This window comes from Callorhinus ursinus, unplaced genomic scaffold, assembly GCF_003265705.2.
Source record: "Callorhinus ursinus isolate GAN/ISIS: 27379988/994484 unplaced genomic scaffold, GSC_fseal_2.0 scaffold22, whole genome shotgun sequence".
NCBI classification, from domain to species: domain Eukaryota; kingdom Metazoa; phylum Chordata; class Mammalia; order Carnivora; family Otariidae; genus Callorhinus; species Callorhinus ursinus.
In genome coordinates this window covers 19,774,082-19,791,526 of record NW_027397084.1, presented here as the reverse complement: position 1 = coordinate 19,791,526, position 17,445 = coordinate 19,774,082, and the positions used below count along the sequence as shown (strand labels likewise).

The 17,445-nt window shown below is 42.8% G+C and overlaps 1 pseudogene; it reads right to left on the bottom strand.

Moving 5' to 3' along the window:
- Positions 1-6,520: 6,520 nt before the first annotated feature.
- On the bottom strand, positions 6,521-8,762 carry LOC112837794 (epithelial splicing regulatory protein 1-like; annotated as a pseudogene).
- Between the last annotated feature and the right edge of the window lie 8,683 nt (positions 8,763-17,445).

Below are 17,445 nucleotides of genomic sequence, written 5' to 3'. Positions count from 1 at the left end.
TATTGTTCTGTTTCCTTTTTCTGCTTGACTCTTCATTTCTTTTCATCTATTAGGTGAAACAGTTATCTCTTCCAGCCTTTTAAGAATGGCCTTGTGGAGGAGATAAACATTATTGTTTAACAATGACCTAGCTCTTGGTTGTCTCTCAAACCTTTGTGTTTGTCTCAGCAGCCTGACTTGTCCTTGATAGGTCTCAGTTGTTAGGGTGTGTCAGTCTTCCAAAGGGAGGGATCACAGTCAGCACATATTTTCAGGGTGACTTAAAGCCAGACCCTCAGGCAGGAGTTTTTAAAGTATATAAATATATACAGTCCTGTAGGGTCTCAATTGTAAACCCTGCTGACCTCCACACCAGGTGATCAGAACGTGTTCACTGGGTGGCAGTTACAAAAATCAGGGCTCTGGACAAGTATATAAGTTCCTTTCTGGCAAGTACCAGTGAGCTAGTGAGGCAAAGGGGTAGTGCAAAGATGGTATTACTGGGCCTACCTTCCCTGAGACCACCTCTATATTCTCTAAACGTATAGAAAGCCTGAAACCTGCTCTTCAAGTTGAAGCTCTTAAGACAAGTAAATAGCCCTTTTTCACAGAAGGACTAAAGATGTGTTTCAATCTGCTGCCTGTGCAGTGCCCTGGGAGTGGTAGCCTGACAAGAAGTGTCTTGCCAATCATTACAGTCCCATGGGATCTAGGAACATAAGTCTCCCTGGCCATCAGAGTCAGGTGATCAAGGAGGGCCCCATCTGCAGCACATACATGCCTGCTGGATTTAGTGAGGCAGAGGGAGAGTACAGAGTCAGGGCCCATCCTCCAGCTTTAGCAGGGCAGTGGAAGAGTACAGGACCAGGTTTTAGTAGGCCAGTGGGAAAGAGCAGGGACTGCATGGACCCAATGACACAAGGTAGAAGGAAAATGAAAATGGTGTCCCCCAACACCTTTGTCCCTGGAGAGAGTACCAACAAGCAAATGCCCTCCTGGCAGACATTTTAAATTGGCAAAATGATCCTCTTCACATATAGCTTGGAAACTTTTCAAACTGCTGCTTTTGCACTGGGCTCCTGGAGTGAGTCTGTGTACAAACCTTTTAAGAGTAGTATCTCAGTCCCCAAAAAGCCAGATGTTTGGGGGGGTTTGTCTCTGGTCTAAGTCCCAAGGGTTGGGGTGACTGATGTGGGGCACAAACCTCTCACTCCTTAGGGAGAAGATTCTGATTTGTGACACCTTTCCTGACTGTGGGTTACTCTGCCAGGGATGGAGTTTTTGGTGAAAACAGATTCCAGCCTCTTCTACCCATCTTGATGTGGCCCTTTTATCACTTGTTATAAAGAAGTTTTTTACCTAGTTTTCAGGTCTTTTTCAGAAGGAATTGTTCCATGTGTAGCTGTAGATTTGGTGTGCTGTGGGAAGAGGTGTGTTCAGGATTTTCCTATGTCACCATTTTGTATCATCCTCTATCATGACTCTTATTGCTGGAGAGCTTAATCACTTGGATAAGGTTATAATCCAATAATAACTCATCATCATCATCATTCTTCCTTTTCTTCCTCCACAAATGGTTATAGCTTTGACCTTTAGACTTGCCCTTTTTTTCTGTTACAAACCTTATCAGTTTCTGGTACCACAGATGTTCCAGAATTCATATGTTAAGGGCAATACACACACACACACACACACACACACACACACACACACACACCCCAACATATATAGTTGTTGAGATATATATATTTTTCTTAATATGAAGAGGCATCAATATCCAACAAAAGAAAAAAACTTCATTTTCCTTATAACAAAATCAACAGCCAAGATAATATTGCAGCATCAGTCTCTTTAAAAGCAACCCAAGAAGAGTTAGGTAGAAAACTATCCTATGCAAGTGGCAGTCTCACTCTGTAAGCAAGGAATAAAGAGGAATTTCCTCTACTTAAAAAGGAGGAAAAGACCATCCATTGCTCTTATTCACTCCCACCTCTTCTTTTCTGAGTTGCCTTAGAAACAGATCGGAAAGAATCTTTAGGTTAACACTTTGGCATATAAATTTATCTTTCTAAGGGGAAGATAAGCCTTTTCACAATCTAAAGATGTCACCACTGTCTAGGATTCCATCCCTTTTGAAATATAAATACGTAGGAAGATAATACTCTAATCCAAATGTCCGTCATCGAAGGCAAGTATCTGGGTCTTTGGGAGATAAGAGAGAAGGGCCATGGGTGGAATCAATTAGTTTCATCACTAAAAATACAAAAAACAAAACAAACCAAACAAAAAAAAAACAACAAACAAATAAAACCAAAAAACAAATGGCCACTCATCTGTTCCTCGTTGCATGTGAAATATAAAAACTATTTTAAGGGAAGTGAAGGCAAACATTCTGTCTTTATAGCATAATATTTTCCATAGCTCAGGAGGTTAAGGTTTCTATGATAACACCATGAAATCTAGGGAAGATTTATTTTGCATTTTTTTTTCCTACACCCGGGCTGGAATCATAGAGCTCTCCAAGGAATGTTGGCAACTTTTATTGAATGATGGTAGTTAGAAACCAAGATTGGGCATCAAGTATGCTCCTTGCTACCTGAATGCCGCACTTCTAGTCCTACTACTTAGTAGACAGTGGTTAGAAATATGTGTGTATATATACAAATATATACATGTATACTAACCCATGTACACACATTCATCTATATTTTATTTCCATGTATAACTTCTTCCCTCCTTTCCTATCTCTATTCATCTATCTTTTTTGGTTTTTTGTTTTGTTTTGTTTTTTAATCCACAAGTGCACATTAATCTTTCCCATCTTGTTCCAATACCACAGGGTTCCTTTTAGTGTTCCTCCTTTGCTTATTTGCAATTTCATTCTCTGACAGTGAGTAACCTGGGTTATGTTTTTGTTTTTAACATTAACACTATTTTGGGTACAATAATTTTTAGTATAGCTACAAAATACTTAGAAAAAAATAACAAGAACCTATACTTACCAATATTCCCAATTAAAGGTTAACCTACTCTTGGTTTTGTATTTAAATCATTAATAATTACTTTTAGCTAGCAATTTTCTTGGCTCAAGCAAGGTATATACATTTAAAAATATGTAATCATCTGTTTTATGTATGTATGTATGTATGTATTGAGAGAAAAAGAGTATGCGTGTGTGAGCAGGGAGGGTAGGGGCAGAGGGAGAGAGAGAATGTTAAGCAGGCTCCATGCCTAGCGCAGAGCCCAGGGCGGGACTTGCCCTCACAAGCCTGAGATCACGACCTGAGCCGAAATCAAGAGTCGGATGCTTAATCGACTTAGCCACCCAGGTGCCCTGACTGGGAGTATCTTTTATTTTTAAGCTACATATTTAAAATTAGTATTTGCAAGATTATTTTTTGCTTCCCACATTTGTCCTCTGAAGCAGAAGTAAGTGTTAGAAAATGGACAGGTTCTGTTTCTCATGCTAGGGGCACACACAGGGTTTCTTTCAGTCTGGGAACCATCATTGTTCTTACTTTCTAGAACACTTGAGCATACATCAACATTGAGCCTCCAGCAGCTTCCTCTGAATACAAGACAGAGATCTCCATATTCCCGAACAAAGTAGCCAGTCTGAAGGACCTGTGTCATAGAAAAGAAAGAAGTCTGCTTCCTTCGTTCTGCCTCCCCATCATCCAAAAGAAATGCAGGTGGCAGGTAAGGGCCAACTTTCAGTCATAAATTTATGAAATCACTGGAGAAGGCAGTAAAGCAAATCTGCAGACTGCCTGGTGTCCTTGTTGTGAGAAACAAAATGCCTCCTTCAAAGTATAAACTTCTTATTTATTATTTAAAAGGGATGCCTTTGTAATGATTTATCTAAACAAGTGAAATATAGTTGCTCATTACATATTATCCAAGTCTAGTTTTTCTACTTGAGTATTCACACCAAATCAAGCTTTAAAAATATAACAAATTAGACTGGGATGTGTAGATTTTAACAGACTCGAAATTGCAGAATGTGTATGCTACTTATTGACATAGCACTAGGCCCTAGGACTCCATTGGTATAAATATCCCCTTTGCATTTTAATAATTACAATATGATTAGAACAAAGACATTATCATAGTTTCTAACACTGAATTATAATGTCTTTCTCTGTTACAAATCAGCTTACATAGTTTTGCTCCATTTTCTATGCATTTTGTCTTTTAAACCAATTTTTACAAAATATATATTAAATATATATACACAAAATATATATTAAAATTAGAAGACAAACGCTTAGAGGAGCAAGTCTTATGAATTATCTTTCCTTAGATTACTATTGGCAAGTGGAGGGATCATCATGGATTTTGAGTGGACTGGCCAAGCATTTCCATTCCCACATGCTCAGGGATGGGAAAAACAAGAAACTCTCTTTTTTATTTATTTTTATTTATTTTTATTTTTTAAAGATTTTATTTTTATTTATTTGACATAGAGAGAGAGAGACAGAGTGAGCACAAGCAGGGGAAGTGGCAGGCAGAGGTAGAGGGAGAAGCAGGCTCCCCACAGAGAAGTGGGAGCCCGATGTGGGACTCGATCCCAGGACTCCGGGATCATGACCTGAGCCAAAGGCAGTCGCTTAACCAACTGAGCCACCCAGGCGCCCGGAAACTCTTTTTTAAACATGTGGGTAGAATGGCACAATTCTTTAGCTCTTCAGGGTATCCTTCCAACATTTTTCACTCAACAGCAAAGATGATCCCTCTAATAAATGCAATGGCTAATAAGACCCTCAACTATGATTCCAACCAAGGTCACTGTCACCAAGCAATCTTTTTCAATTGTTGTCTATGTCCCTCCATCCTCTTTCTCCATGGAGTAAATAGTTGCCACATGCAGGGTTGTAGTACTCTGACTTTCCTCTTAGGCACAAATGTGCTTTCTGGAGTTGGCAGACCCTCTATGTGAATGTCATACTCTCTGTAATTGTTGGCACCAGAGCTATCAAGGCTCCAGACTCATAGGACTTTTTACAGGCACCTGAGGTCACGATGCCATCTTCCCTACCTGAAATCATAATATGATCTTCTGGCCACACCATGCTAACTCCTTCTACCAGGATCCAGAGTGGTGTGCTTTCTGGGACAAAGAACAGAAATGGTTCTGCCCACATCTTCTTGGTTTGCTTGTTGTCTTTTGGTCCAAGCATCTAGCTAGCTTCCATGCTAGGGAAGATTAAAAAGTTCTACAACCACAGGCCCTCACTTGGCAAAGCACAGGAGTGGGAGCTGAATTTCAGAAAGAAAAAACCCCTGTGCAGGTGGGGTCCCCAAGCTTCCTTCAACCACAACAGCTGTAGGAGGAAACTTTGCAGTTGGGAGCTTTCAGAGCAGAGTCAGCATTTATCTCTCCCACAAGGGTGAGGAGCAATCATGGTAAGGTGGTATATCTGGGGCTCACTGGCCCACCTCTGGCTATTTGGCTAGAGCAAAAAACAATGACCTTTAGATAAGAGCCCAGCCTAGCCCATACTTTTTGACCTTGTGAGACCCTACACAGTCAAGCATGACTAACTTCTCATCTACAGAACTGTGAATAAATGGGTGTTCTTTAAGTCACTAAGTTGGGTTAAATTCATTAGGCCACAATTGAAAACTAATACAGCCATCCTATCACTGCCTCTTGGCACTAGGACTGTGGCTTAATCTAAGAAAATCTCAATAGCAGGACTTTGGCTTAACGAGATTAATGGTATAGTGGGAGGGTGGGGAGTGAAGGTGAGGTGTGGGAGGAAAAAAAGAAACTCAGATTGCCTGGTGTGAAATAATGTGTGTGTGTATATATCTATCTGCTCCTGATTCCTGATGCAGAGCTCCCAAAACCTCTTGTAATAGAGTTGTTAGGTGAATCTTTTTTCCTAACATTTTATCTTTGATCCCAATTGCTGACACAGAGCTCCTAAGGCCTTTGCAATTTCCTGAGTAATAGCAACATCCAATATTGGATTTCTAAATCCTTTGGAATACCCTGAAGTGTCTTTTGTTCTAATGAAGTGACTTTTGGTGGGTTGTTGAATGGGGCTGATCGCAGAAAGACCAAGCCATGACTAGAATCTTGGGACTTTCAGCCCTACCTCTCATTCCCCCTAGAGAGGAGAGGGACTATAAATGGAGTTAATTATCAATCATCCCTATGTGATGAAGCCTCCATAAAAAAAAAAAATCTCAATTAGAATGAGGTTCAGAGAGCTTATGGGTTGGTGAGCACATTCACATGCCAGGAGGGTGGCACACCCCAACTCCACAGGGACAGAAGTTCCTGTGCTTGGGACCTCACTCTATGTACATTTTCACCTGGTTGTTCATCTGTATTTTTTATCATAGGTTTTTATTATATAATAAACTGGTAAATGTAAAAACAAAAAACAAAAAAACAAAATGTACCCCATCCCATAAACACAAAGTTCAATTCTTCATCTGAATACTAAAAGACTCCCGATCTCTTCCTTCACAGTTGTGTGTGTGTGTGTGTGTGTGTGTTGTTTTTGTTGTTGTTTGTTTTGTTTTGTTTTTAAGGACACTTCTGCGCTGCCATAAATGCTTTGTCTGTGGACTACATCTGGATAATGGCATCTCCTTATGGGTAGCCCTGATGATTCTATACCATGTGAAACATGTGAGTTTGAGTATCTGTAGAAAACTCCCCCAAGAAAGTCCAGGATGCCCTCAATTGAGGCTGCATAGGAAAGATCTCAAAGGTGTATATGGTCTTTAACATTTATAGGAGTACAAACTGCTGAGGCAGCACTGACATGGTTAGAAGAGAAATGAGAAGGACTGAGAATGGATTCATTACCTGCTGAACTTCAGCAGCTCTGCTCTTGAAGAGTTCAATGTATCTTTTACCCAACAAGTCCTTATGCTTCCTCAATGTATTCTGTACATCTTCCTCATGAACAAAGAAGACAAAAGCATTTCTTGTTGGCCTACTGTCCAGGGAAGTAACAAAGAAGATGTCTTCCTTCCAGTAATGAAAGACCACCACTTCATCAGTTGTGAGCACTCACATGCAGATGACGACGTCAGAGAGGAACTGGGCTACTTCTTTGGATGTAACCACAAGTAAGTTTAAAAGAAAATCATCACCTGTTGCTTTGTAAAGCTCATTGTACTGGGTCTCCATGTGATATTTGAGCCTCTGCAGTGCTAGGTCTCTGTGCTCCTCACTTACAAACCTAACTGGGGCTTCTCTACTCCTTCCCCCTGGGAATTCAGACAAAGTGCTGTACTTCCCACAGCAATATCAGGTCATTTGAAGAATCATGGAACATCTTGATCTGGACTGCCATAGTAAACCTTGAGTCCTGACTACAGTGTTATCAATAAGTTCCATTTTGCTGCAAGTGCCACTTTGAAATTTGGAACTTACTAACTCTGGATCTGAAAACCTGTGATTATAGGGCTGTGAAATCATTGCTAAAATTATATTCCCCACATCTAACTTGAGAGGTTCCATACTGGGAGACTGAACTATTCTCAAAATTTAAACACTGTGTTATTGCTGCAATATCCAGTTTATCAATATCAGATGAACCAGAGTAACACATCTTGAATTCTCTTCAAAGATAGAGAAAAAGAAGAAGAAGAAGAAGAAGAAGAAGAAGAAGAAGAAGAAGAAGAAGAAGAAGAAGAAGAAGAAGAAGAGGAGGAGGGGGAGGAGGAGGAGGAGGAGGAGGAGGAAGAAGTATTAGTAGTATTCAGGCAACAAAGATTCTTCCTGGAAGCCATGGGATGTAGAATTTGCCTGACATGAGCCTGCTTATTAGTACAGAGAGAGAAGGAGGTTCGTACCCCAATGTTCAGTTCATTGCTCACTGACTGGTTAAAGTGTCTCAGGGCTGGGTCCACCTGCTGCTGGGAGGTTTTTGGCATGGATTTAGTTTCTTTACAATTTTCCATCAGTTCCAGCTGATCCAATCTAACTAGTACTTTGTGCCAGTTGCAATGTGTACTTGTTGTTGTCCAGATCCATAACTTTCCATAACAGCAGGATTGGCTCCTTCTCATTGGAGCCCAGCTTGACCTCTCAGGTGGCCCCAGTGGTGATCCCAAAAAGCACTATCAAGTAATCCAGAAACTCATGACAATAGGTGAGGAGAGAAGGGGCTCTGAGGTAGTGAGTGGGGGTGGAAGTGAGAAGGAGAAAACCTGCGATAAAACCTCTTCTATGAGAAAAAGACAGTGATCCCCACCCCTCACTCCTTGCTACCCCTGGTGCAAAAAGGGTAGCTAACCACCCAAGTCCAAACCAGACTAATACTTCACACCCTGGGCAGGAAGCATGCAGCTGCCAGCCTCCAAGGGCCTGGGAGTGTTCTCAGGGTAAGTGGTGGAGTTGCTGGAGCCACCAGCCTCAGTGGGCTTTCTCAGGCTCAAGGGGCCCTGCTGCTACATCTTCCCCTAGGCCTTGGTGATGCCACCTTCTTTATCATCAGTGGCTTCACAGTGCTGCTCAGAGGCAGCTATAATCTCAATGAGCTTCTAGAAGTTAATGAGGCACCTGGACCAGGTAGGAGCCAGCCTGGTGACCCACCTGAGCCTTGACAGCCTCTGTGGCCTCACTAGTCTCCTAAAACAAAAGTTGGCCTAGTATGATGAAGTGGCCATCGGTGAGGGCTCTAGGGAAGGCAGGTTTTGCAAGTTTATCTCACTCAACCTGGGTGTCCTGCTTCTCAATGCCAGTGTGCCTCACAGCTGGTGCCCTGTGAGTACTAGGCGGAGCTAGCCCAGAGTCTCCTGGACTGGCGGAGCATCACACCCCTACCCCGAGCCACTGGCTACTGCCAGCTCAGCGTGACAAATTCTTCTAGAAGACAGTTATGGCCAGCTGCACCCACCTCAGCCTACACCAACTGCAGGCTGACCTCCATGTGTGCCTGGCTGGTGTGGCACCCCATGGCCCCACCAAGAAAGGTGCTGTTACCTTGTTGCAGCCAGGTCCCTTAGGAGGTAAACCCAGGAGCCCCTCAGAACCATCCCCGGGAGGTACACAGGGCAGGCTCCCCTGTGGTTGGTGTCAGGGAGGCGGAACTCCAGGTAGCCCTCAAGCCCAGCAGAGCGCACAGCACATCCCGCCCAGGTGTCCCATCCACGGAGAAAGCGCCCAGTAGCTCCTACCCTGTTCCAGCTGCCGGTGTGGAAGGATCCACCAAGCAACTTCCAGGTTCCCCGAAATGGTGGCCACGCCCAGACTGGAGAGCAGCCTGCCAGTGGGGCTGAGGCCCTCGGGTCAGACAGCAATAGTTTGGATGAGAAAACGCTGGAGCTGCTTTTGGTCAGCAGCAGCTCCTGCCCTCGCACTCTCTTGCCCGCCGGAGGCCACCAGGCTGAGGTCAGTAGGCGGCTGTCGCTGAGTCCCCTGCTGGACACGGACGCCAGACCAGGCGGCTCACCCACGGTGACCACTCCCTCGCTGCCTGCAGAGGGCGCCTGCGCTCTCGGCGCCACACAGAGATGGCTCTTGGCTTCCTTCGACCAGGCGCTGCGTTGAAGCGCACCACTGCCCTATGGCGACCGGGAACTGGCTGAGGCTTGCGCACCTGGGCCTGCATGTGCGGTTCTCTACTTCCTCGCGCCACGAGGGCTTGTGTCTGGAGTGGTCGGGAGAGCTTGAGCACTACAAGGCTGTACCCATGGTACCGACACCCCTCTCCCCTTGCAGCTCCAATGGCAGGGGCGGGCCGGTGCTCCAGGGGCGAGTCCCTTTCCACTGTCCCCTGGCACCATAGACTCCGACGAGGGTAAGAAGGACTTCGGCGTTCTTCGGCCCAACATCTGCATCGTGGACCTCACCCTCGGCGAGGGTGGAATATGCTGTTCACCCTCCCCGCAGCAGCCCCGGCTGTCAGCAATATGAGGGCCTCAGCAGTATGAGGAAGTCCCTGGTTCACCCCAACGCTGGTACTACCTCCCTCGAAGCCACTCTGGTAACTGCCAATCCGAGGAGGGTGGCTGTTGAGGGCCAGGCCAGTGGGCAACTCAGAGTCCGGAGCGAAGCCAATGACAAGGGGCCCAGGCCCTTATCTGTGTCATCCGACAGCCGGCTTCCTCCCTTTTCCCCTGCCCTGCCCTGGGTCTACCTCAACCTGGCCTACCTGCACATCTGGGCAGCGCCCACCTGGTGCGTGAGGAGTTTTTTCACGGGTTTGCATGCCCTGCTACGTCATCAGCGTCCAAGACCAGTGCAAGGAAGAGGGCAAGGGTGCAGTCCTGGTCAGGCTATTGACCCACAAGCAGAAGCGGGGCCGTGACCTCCAGATGACACCAATACTCACCTTCATTTACGTGGAAACGCACAACTAATACAAGGCAACGTAAGCTACGCACCAGGTGCTGGGCATCACAGTGCTGCGGACAACAGCACAGTGTCCACACAGGTCAACGCCTTCTGCACCTGCAAGATGGAGTGCTAGCTCAGACCGTGACACCTACACCTTCGTCCCAGAATCTGCCACTGTGCTGGGATTCACCTACGTCAGAAATAAACTAGGTACTCCATTCAAACACCCCCCCCAAAATCCACAGATCCTGTGAATATGTTACCCTACATGGCAAGAGGGATTTTAGAAGCATAATTAGGGTTAAGGTCCTTGATATGGGGAGATTATCTTGTATTGTTAAAATGGGCTCAATATAATCAAAATGGGAGAAACTTCTGGTGTAGTCAACCAGACAAAAATGTGACACCACAGGAAAAAAAAAAAAAAGTCAGCTACTCGCTTTGAAGGATTCTCCCTAGAGCCTCCAGAAAGGAGTGCAGCCCTGCCAACACCTTGATTTCAGCTCAGTGAGACCCATGCCATACTTCTGACATACAGAACTGGAAGATTATAAATTTTAGTTATTTAAAACCACTAAATTTGTGGTAATTTATTACCGAAGCAAGAGATATAATTTAGTCATGGTCATGAAGGCCTGGAGCACAATTGAATTTGACCTGTAATGCAATGGATGTGCTTGAGAAATCCTAAACTGTACTTTACCTGTGTTGGAAATGTGTGACTAGCATTTCAAGGAAAAAGAAAAGACCTAACATGGACATTTGTTTTTCTTTGTTGTTGTTGTTCTTCTTTTACTAAGCAGCATCTGAATATTTCAGATAAATCCAGGAGAAGTTGGATATGGGGCCTGGTTTAAATGCTAAATGAGGACAATACACCTCCTCTCAGAATCATCATTTTGGAATGAATAGGAACCAAGGAAGCCATAGGCAAGCAGTGCAGTGGTGAGTGTTCTGGAATGTCTAGATCCTGTGGCATGGCAGCAAATTTATTGTAGGTGGAATTTTACTAAACAGATTCTTGGATTTATGGTGTTTCTTTAAATTGTATGCCATTCCATTTCTACAGTGGTTAGCTAGGTAGTATATACAATGGACCCTCTAATATGTTTTAGCACAAATTACAAAAATAACTCTATATTGGTTGGTATTAAGAATACCAGCTAGTATATTTCCTCTCCCCTCCTAACCAGAACGTCAAAATTCTTAGCGATCATCCTGCCCCCAAGTACAGGAGTGAGCCTTAATTGACTTGTATCAATTATTACATCCCAGATGTACTGTGGTGCTTGGTTGTGTGATCCAGTCTGGGCCATTGAGAAGTGGGGCAGCTTTTTCAGAAGGCATCTGTTTTGTTCTAGGTATGACTGCCTTTACTACTTATTTCTATAACACTCTGAAATGATGAATGTTAGAAAAAAAATTATCCATCGTTCAAGATAAGGAATAGCATATCCGTAACTTTATTTTGGAGTCAGAAAATCCTGGATTCTATACTGAGTAGTATAGATTAGCATATTGATTAGTACATAGGTATTATAACAAACTGAGCAAAACATTTGTGTATGTATATGTGTGTCGTCTAAATAGTGACAGATGCAATGGTAAAACTTAGCTGGAAGCAGGTATAGTGAGTGAAGGGGATATTTGCCTTAAAACGGAATTGGGACAGAATGGATTATGTCTTAGCAGGCCAAGAATTCCTCTGTGGTAACTAGAAAATAAAAGAATAAACTGCAAATAAATGAATCAACAAATGTGTTTTTAAATATATCAGAGACCAGTTGAAGCAACAAGGACCAGATGCACTAAAATTCCAGAGGAAAAAAACCTTTTAAAATGATTTAATGATTGCCAGCTATTTCATTCCTTCTGGGAATTTGCCAGATCTTGGCACAAGTTGTGTTTCTATTGGCCCTAGTAGACAAATTTTATAGGGGAATAAAGAAACAGCAGAAAGTTTGACCATCTTATAGTGCTAGCATCTCAGACTGGAAACTGGATATTCCAGTTATACATTGGTCTGGGGAAAAAAAAAAATCACTTCAAAATTTAGGCTTAAACTTTGACTCAAAACAACAACAATCTTAGTTTCTCATAGTTTCTGTGGGACAAGAATTCCAGGAAATATCAGCTGGGTGATTTTGGCCTAGAGTCTCTCAAGTGGTTGCGTTCAGGTGAGACTGGAGCTGGAATGGTGGAACGATGGAATAGCTGAGGGCTAGATGGCTCTTTCTATCTTGGTTTCTCTTTCTCTCTCTGTCCATGGGGTCCCAGAGCTTGTCATATAATCCCTATGGAATAGCGTGGGATTCTTCACAGTTTGGTGTCCTCAGGGTGGTTGAATTGTTAATATTGCCTCAGAAGGCTGTAAGAGTGAAAAAATCCAACAAGAAAGGCTGAAGCTGAGTCATATTTTATGAGCTAGAGCTCACGTTTTGTTCCTTCCATCATATTTTTGAAACAAAATCCTGACCAATTTGAAGGAGAGAGAACATAGATTCCACCCATCACTGGAAAGAATATCACAAGTCACATTATATGAAGAATTTGCAGCATGAGAGTTATTGTTATGGCCTTCTATAGCAAGTACAATCTGCCTCACCACATTATGCACCTGACCCAGACACAAGAGAACTTTTCACTATGAGGCATTTTCTGAGTTCTGGGTCAATGGACTAGGCCAGAAAAGTGGAGTGCATCCCCCCATAGTTTCACAGTGCTTTGGATACAAGGTCTAGCTAGAATGAAGGGCCTGCAACAAAGCCGAGTTTGGTCTCCCCTTAATTCACTCAGGAAATTTTTAATCTCATTGGAATGAGGTTAAAAATTCAGCTCAAAACTTCTGGATTATAGAACTCTCAGGGTGGAGGAAAAGGAACCTTAGGCTCAATGAAAAGTTTGTAAGGAGCCTGTCTTAGTCCATTAAAGCTGCTATGACAAAATACCACAGACTGGGTGGCTTAGAAACAACAAACATTTATTTCTCACAGTTCTGGAGTCTGGAAATTCAGGACGAAAGTACCAGCATGGTCAGGTTCTGGTGAAAACCCTCTTCCAGCGGTCAGACTGCTGGCTTCTTGCTGTGTCCCCTTACAGTGGGAGAGACAAACTAGCTCTCTGTGGACTCTTTTATAAGTGCACTAATCCTGTTCGTGAAGGGTCCACCCTCATGACCTAATCACCTCCCAAAGGCCCCGTCTCCTACTACCATTACCTTAGGCATTAGATTTTTAACATATGAATGTGAAGGAGTCACAAACATTCAGACCATAGCAGAACCCATCTGTGGAACTGGGGTTAAGCAGAATTGCCCTGAGTCTAACTATACCTATAAACCATTCCCAACCCAGCTCAATCCCCTATTTTATTGAGATGATTGGTCCTTCACCCTATCTGCCCCAAAGAAGAAAATATATACCCTTGCTCATGGAAGATATTATTGGAACCTCTACAGCCAGTTCTGTGCAACTGTTGTCATTACTTTTACACCTGAATACGTAGTTGGAATCAGTGTGTTAAATGCTTCTACTTCTCTTCCCATAAATACCAGAAGGGGTTCCCCTAATGGAAAAAACAGAGAAACAAACAAACAAAAAATACACATGTAGAGAAGTGTTAAGAACTTCAGGGTCCCACCATTCTAGTAATCCTATTAAATATGAGTCTTTGTGACTGATGATTTTGAAAATTGGAACCTCTGGCAACGGGAAGCAGCCTTCTCCTTGGGGATTTATATTAATTTTCTCCCTGGAATGGCTACTGGGCACATTTATTTTCAAAAAAAGTAGCTATTTGCTTATTATTCAACTCTTGTATAAACCAAGCACATGACCTATGAAGGTCTTATGACTCCCAAATCAAATATTCTTATTAAGGTGTACATCAACTCACACTCAATGATTAACAAAGAAGATAGGGCCCAGAAACCTAGCTAGTCAAATGGAAAAGTTAGATTCAAGAACAGAGCTGACTTGGCCCCAGTAGCTCTCGAGTTTTATATGAAAAAGTGGCAACTATCTCATTAGGGAAAACTCCATTTTCTATTCCGTGTACTGAAGCAAACCTACTGACTCAAGGGGTTCCTCAATTCACAGAACTTCCCCTAAATACCTGGCCAGCTTCACTGATAGTTTGGCTGAGGCCAAACCTGATGGCACCCACTGGTGGCAGCTGTTCCATCTCAGCATCAGCTATGCAGAACTGAAAATGACATGGTCTCTCTGTTTAGTGGGCTGAACACAAGGCTGTTGTCATTTATCTGGCCAATACTCCCCTTGATTTAACTTGTTCTACCTTCACTGAGTCTTGAGCTGTTGCTCAAGAGGTTGGGTTCTTGTTTTGTCACCCATTGTAAAACTACAGACTGATAGATTAAAGACAATGCTCTTGGGGAATGTATATGGTGGAAAGAAATCATGGCTACTAATCAGACTGTATGGATCATTCACATAAGAGGTACACAGTAGGGGCGCCTGGGTGGCTCAGATGGTTAAGCGTCTGCCTTCGGCTCAGGTCATGATCCTAGGGTCCTGGGATCGAGTCCCACATCGGGCTCCCTGCTCCTTGGGAGCCTGCTTCTCCCTCTGCCTCTCTCTCTCTCTCTCCTTCTCTCTTTCCCTCTGCCTCTCATGAATAAATAAATAAAATCTTAAAAAAAAAAGAGGTACACAGTAAGGGCCCTTTATCTGAAGAGACCAAACAAAGTCAAGCTGTAATTAAGATATTTCAACATCTAGATTATCAGCACTACTGCCTGTATTCATGATTGTACTAGACATGGCACTGAACCACTATTCTAGGCTGGGCACAAAGTAAATCTAGTTCTGATGCAGAGACCAGCACTATATGTGCCAGATTTGTGACTCCCGACAAAAGTTGGTCCATTTGTCACATAACAGTGTGGTGCAGATTATGGCTCCTGCTCACTCCTGACGTACTGACTGTCCCAGAACTCTGACCACCGTCAAGACTATTTGGTGGGACCACAACAAAGTTGGTACTTTTTCAAGGTATAATCAGCTGATTTTGGCCATATAATTATAGCTCTTGGAACTAAACTGTGTTATGTTTTCAGCTTTCTGGACAATTTCCCATGTGGTAATGATGCACCTTTTTTTTTTTTTCACAAAAGCCACTCAATGATGGCTGGTAATTAATGTTTTGATAGACTTTCCACACACCCTAATATCCACAAGCATTTGGTATAATGTATTGAAATACCTTTCTCAAAAATCCATTCAAATAATTTATAACTCTGTCTCCCTTCCCCTCTCCAGTCCACACACCTTAGTAAGGCAGCCAAATGATGGCAAACAATTTTGTTTCAGCTACCTGTATTCTCTTGTTGGGTTGATGTGATAATAGATCAGAAGGAAAACGAACACTTACTTACATGCAGTGATTTCCAAGTCCCCCTACATTGGCCCACAAAGTAAGGGACAAATAGATGTCCGTGCATTTTGTAACGTTCCACTTTTCTTTATACACTCCTGTTTTCAGATGGAAGAGCTGGTTTCCAGTAAGTGGTGATTAGAAATAGGTAAAACTATGGCTACTGGAATGGGACATATAGATTTGGCAGCAGTAGAAGAGCAACAGCTTTGATACCTGGAAAGGGAACACCTCTTGGAGATACAGAAGAATGAGGGGGAATTAATGATTTTGTCTTTTACAGTCATCCCTGGAATTTTACCCACGAAGGAAAACACCCTAGTGCAACTCTCCCAAACCAATGTTAGATCCTTAAATATAACTGACTATTGGGTCTGATATCTCCAAATAGACAACAACTCTGACAAGATGTGATCAGTTTCCTTTAATCATTGGAAACAGCAAGAGATGGCCATGGATCCTGAGCATCCCATGTGAAATACTTTTCAGTACCTCTAGTTGTATTCCTCACCCTTATTCCCATTATTATCCCTGCAACACTCTCTAAAGAGGAGAATGGCCATATTACTGGTCATGGGGAGAAGCAGGACGGGTTGAAATGAAAGCTCTCAGGTAGTCACCCTATAAACAAGGACTAGTCTCAGTCATTTTGTCTTAAATGGGAGCTGAGAGGTTTACCAGCTGACTGGAGAGGTCCATTGCAGGCACTGTCAACTGCCCTGATTGATATCGACCTCCCTTGGGGGTCCCCCAAAATTGTCACTGTGTTCTTTCCAGTGGAATTATGTACACTTTTGTTACTGTATTCTCTATGTGGAGCCGGATATTAACTTGCTTTCATCTCCAAAACATAGTGCACTTTAGGGGTGGTCACAAGAGACTTCCATGTGTTTAACAAAACACCATGCATTCTTCAGATGATTGTGGAGATCTCTCTGAAATGAAATGCAATAAAGTTACCCTTGATCCTTCAGGGAAAAAGCTGGAAAAGTGTGTGTGTGCGTGTGCGTGTGCGTGTGTGTGAACATCAATCTCTCCTTTCCATCTCTTCCAAAATAAAATTCTTAAAAATAGTTAATTGGAGGTCAAAATGCTTTTCTAATAGAGACAATGTTATTAAAATTAATAGTAAAACGCAAGACGTGTATCTTGATTTACCTGTGTCCATAACTAATAGCTGGCAACTCATCTTTGGCATTCAGAGCTTGGGCATTAAATGTAAGAAGGTATGAAAAACTCAGGAACCAAATTATGTAATTTAATGATTTAATGTAACATTTTTATTAAAAAATACATCAGATTGACAAATAATGACAATGGGCTAGACATTAGTTTCATAAATAAAGTTTATGGGGCACCCTCCCAACTATATGCATGCATGCATTTCTCATCTCCAGGCAATCAGATTATCTAAATTTCAGCCTCTTACATTGTTCTTAACATTCATACTGGGCACAGCTATTTGGGTGAAGGTTGCCTGAGTAACGAACTTTTTGAAGATGTGTGCACCCACCTTAATATCTTGTTCTTTGGATTTGGCAATATATCAAAAGTATACATTTTTAAAGCGTTGCCAGACAGAGATGGATGCCCATCAGGCACACACAGTTGGGTAGAAGTACTTGTTTGGATTTAAATACATAAGGAGGTCAGCCGTACCTTTGAATCTGTACCTGGTTTAATATTCCAAATTAATTTATCAGTTTTTTAACATTTCCTGGCTGTTATTTCAGAACTCAAGTATTTTCTAAAAAAAACTGGAG